We start from the raw sequence: 4,041 nt of genomic DNA, 5'->3' as shown, positions 1-4,041 counted from the left end.
TGACTTTGCTACCAGGTCCATACTGTGGGTGCTGCAGAGGAACAGGGCCACTTCTCTCCTTTTTTGCTCACCCTAGGGAGGGGCGGGAGAGCTGAGAGGTCAGAGCGAGAAGCAAAAGCTAAGCCATTCCTGGCTGGGCTCAGGCCTATGCAACTATTCAGGGGGTCTCACCTGTCTCCTACCCAATAGAGCTAGGAGGGGACACATGCAAGTTTGACAGTCACCTGGGGCTCCTATTGGCTGCGGTGTGCCTGGAACCCCTCTGTTTTTGTGCTGATAAAAGGCAATCTCTCTTCCTTCTCTGCTGGGTTCTTGGAGGGCCATATGCGCTCACTGACATTCAGCTATTTTATTTTTTAATTTTTTTGCAGCGCAGGGTGCTGAAACCCACAGCCTCCGTGCATTCTAGGCAAGTGCGTGCCGCTGAGAGCTACACCCCCAGCTGTGCTAATTAATGTAAAGCACTTATCAAGGCGCCCAGTGCCTAGTGAGTAGTAGGACATTTGGCTAGATGTTATCATGAGAATGATTATTTCCCCAAGATGAGTCGGTTCTTTCAGTGATGGGATTGGCAGATAAACTGCAGCTTTCACCTTGTTGATAGTTTGAACCAGAACATTGCAACCCAAACATGGAGAAGCTCAGTTTGCATTCACATGGCCCCGAGGAAACACGAGGAAGAGCCCCATGCAATGTTTGATGCCTGCTTTTGCACGAGGCTGAGCTCCTGTCTGGTCAGAGGAAGCTGGAGTGCTTTGGGATAAAATGGAAATCTATACTACAGGATAGTGAACCAGGCCCTTGGAGTTTAAAGAGGGAGAAGAGACAGGCAATTGGTGGAAAATTGCTTCTGAAATGTTTTTGGCGTCTGATGACCTTAGGGCTGCAAACAGGAATCTCCGCTTCTCCTAGGACTTTTCTCTCCCTCTTTCTGGTCTTTATAGATATTCTGTCACTGAGCCCTTAAGTCCCAGGTGGAACTTCCATCTACCAACTTCTTTCTGTCAATCATTTTTCTCCTAAGTAAGTGATCTTATCTGCACAATCTGATTCTAGTCTGGTTGGCTCTAACCCACACCAGTATAGTAGTCTGCCTAACACTTGAATCCCACGGTGTCATGATCTCTTTTTCAGAAAATGATGTTAAAACCCCATAATATAAAATTGACTGTCAGGGCTAGGGGGTAGCTCAGTGTAGAGCCCCTGCCTAGCATGCCCAACAGCCTGGCACTGCGAGAGCCAAACCAAACCAAACAACTCTGATTGTCGCTGACATCTATTACATTCGAAATGTTGTGTTACCATCAATTATTGATTTTCAGAACATTTTCTTCACCCTCACAGGAAACCCCATACCCACTAAGCTGCCTCTGCCTGTTCCCCCAACTTCTTCCAATCACAGCAAACACCAGTCTACTTTCTGCCTCTGGAATTTTTGACTCTATTTCCCATAGACAGAATTACACAATATGTTTCTGTGCCTGGCTTCTTTTACATAGCATAGGGTTTTTTCCCCCCACTATTGGGGATTGAACCCAGGGGTTCTTAACTACTGAGCCACATCCCCAGCTCTTTTTTATATTAGAGACAGGGTCTCACTGAGTTGCTTCATGCCTCACTTTTGCTGAGGCTGGCTTTGAACTCACGATCCCACTGTGTCAGCCTCTGGAGCCGCTGGGATTATAGGTGTGTGCCACCATGCCCAGCTTATTTTTTTATTTTGATATAGGATCTGCCTAAATTTTTTATAACCTCACTAAGTTGCTCAAGCTTGCTTTGAACTTGCAATCCTCCTGCCTCAGTGTCCTGTGTCATTGGGATCACAGGCGTGTGCCACTGTGCCTAAAGGTATAGTATTTTTTTTACAAACATTTTTTTAGTTGTAGATGGACACAGTACATATATTTTATTTATTTATTTTTATGCCATACTGAGGACATGCCAGTTGAGAGCTCTACCACTGAGCCACAACCCCAGCCCACAGCATAGTATTTTTGAAGTTCAACCACCTTGTAACATGTATCAATACTTTCTTCCTTTTTATGCCAGAAGAATGTTCCATTATAATACACCATTTTGTTCATTCATTTTATCTTTTGCTAGACACGGGTCATTTCCATTTCCGGGCTGTTATAAATAATGCTGCTGGGAGCCGATTGTGTACATGCATTGGTTTGAAGACTTGTGTTCATTTCATTAAGGTAGATCCCCTGTAGTGGAATTGCCAGGTCCTGTGGAGTTTCAACATTGAACTGATGGAACTGCTTTTCTGGTTTCACCCACTCGATGGTGACGTCCACAAAGGCAGGAACAGTATCTGATTTGTTGGCTACCTCATGCCTGATTCTCAGCACAAAGTAGGGCACAATAGATGGTTGAATGAATTAAATTGTGGGGCAGGGCAAGCATCACCCCACAGCAACTGGAGACAGTTGGAGATGAGTAAGACTTAGCACACAATTCACCCTAGACGTTAGCTTCCTACTTTCTGGTCTTTCCTGCCTCCCTGACATTCCCATATCTGTTACTTCATTGTTTAGAAATGTTTATTTGTAAATGTTTATTTATTGAAAGAAATAATGCCATGCTGCAATAAGACAAGGTGAGCTGTTGGGCAAAGAAGTATGTTTAAATATTAGATGGGTTCTTGTAGTAAGTAGATTCCTATCTCTTGCCTTACGCTTTTCCAAAATGTGCAAGTGGCCACCTCCATAATGGGAGTTGCTTATCAAATATCATCACCAATGGGTGTTGTTCAACCCTCGCATGTGAAGGAGATCTTTAAGAAGGCATTTGAAAAACCACAGTATAATGCTACTACACTGCTCTGGTGTGAGTTCAAAAGGCTGGTCACCACACTGGAGAACCATTTGGCTGTATGTGAGGACGTTTAGCCCACAGGATTCCTATGCTCACTCTTACTAATTACTTATTAAGAATTAAAATACGGGCTGGGGATGTGGCTCAAGCGTAGCGCGCTCGCCTGGCATGCGTGCGACCCGGGTTCGATCCTCAGCACCACATACCAACAAAGATGTTGTGTCTGCCGAGAACTAAAAAATAAATATTAAAAAAAAAAAGAATTAAAATACATGGCTGCAAAAGCCTGGTGCAGGTTCCATAAGCAGAGGCATGGCCATTGAAGGGAGATAAACAGGAATTACCTATTCCTCCCTGTAACAGCATACAAAGGTGAATTTCCAAAGCATACTCCTTAGTGAAGAGCCAATTACAAAGAGCACATACTGTGTGATTGCAAGACCGGATTAACTTTTTTTTTTTAATTATAAAAATGATGCTTCTTTTGAGGTTCTTGGGTAATCAATTTCAGATTGCCACTTCTGGATACTCATTAGAGAAAATTAGACTCTTTTAAAGTATTTGGATCAGTTTCCTTTTGCTGTCTTGATGGATGGTTCCAGAACTGTATGGCTTAAAGCCACCTCCATATATTTAGCTTATGGTTCAGTAGGTCAGCAAATTGGGCTGGGCTCAGCCAGATGATTCTTCTGGTCTGGGTTGGGCTCTGGCACATATCATCAGTTAACTTTCTTCCTTGGATGGCAGACTGAATGTTCCACTAGCACATTATTGCTGTCACACCATATAAAAGGACAAGGTTGGGAATTATTTTTCATTTTCAGGAGGGATGCAAACTGCATTATGATCCTGAATAAGTGGGACTAACACACAGAAATCAAGAAGTCCTCCCTAGCCTTATACTTTCTGTCTTAAAAAGGGGTTCCTTTTTGTGCCAGTCAGCTTTATGTTACTGTGACAAAATACCTGAGGGAACTGACTATAAGGAACAAATGTCTGCACTGGCTTGCGGCTTCAGAGTTTTGATTCCACGACAGGTTGGTGTGTTGCTTTGGGGACTGTGGTTAGATAGCATGTCATGGTGGAGGAAAGCAGCTCGCCTCATGGTGGCCAGGAAGGCAGAGGGAGAGGAGGGGCCAGGGTCCTCTCCAGGGCGGGGCCCCCTATGACCTCACTTCCTTCCACTAGGCTCCACCTCTTAAAGGCTCCCCACCAGGGGCT

This window comes from Spermophilus citellus, assembly GCF_964194105.1.
Source record: "Spermophilus citellus genome assembly, chromosome: X".
Lineage (NCBI taxonomy): Eukaryota > Metazoa > Chordata > Mammalia > Rodentia > Sciuridae > Spermophilus > Spermophilus citellus.
The sequence above is the reverse complement of the archived record's forward strand: the minus strand, read 5'-3'. Positions refer to the sequence as shown.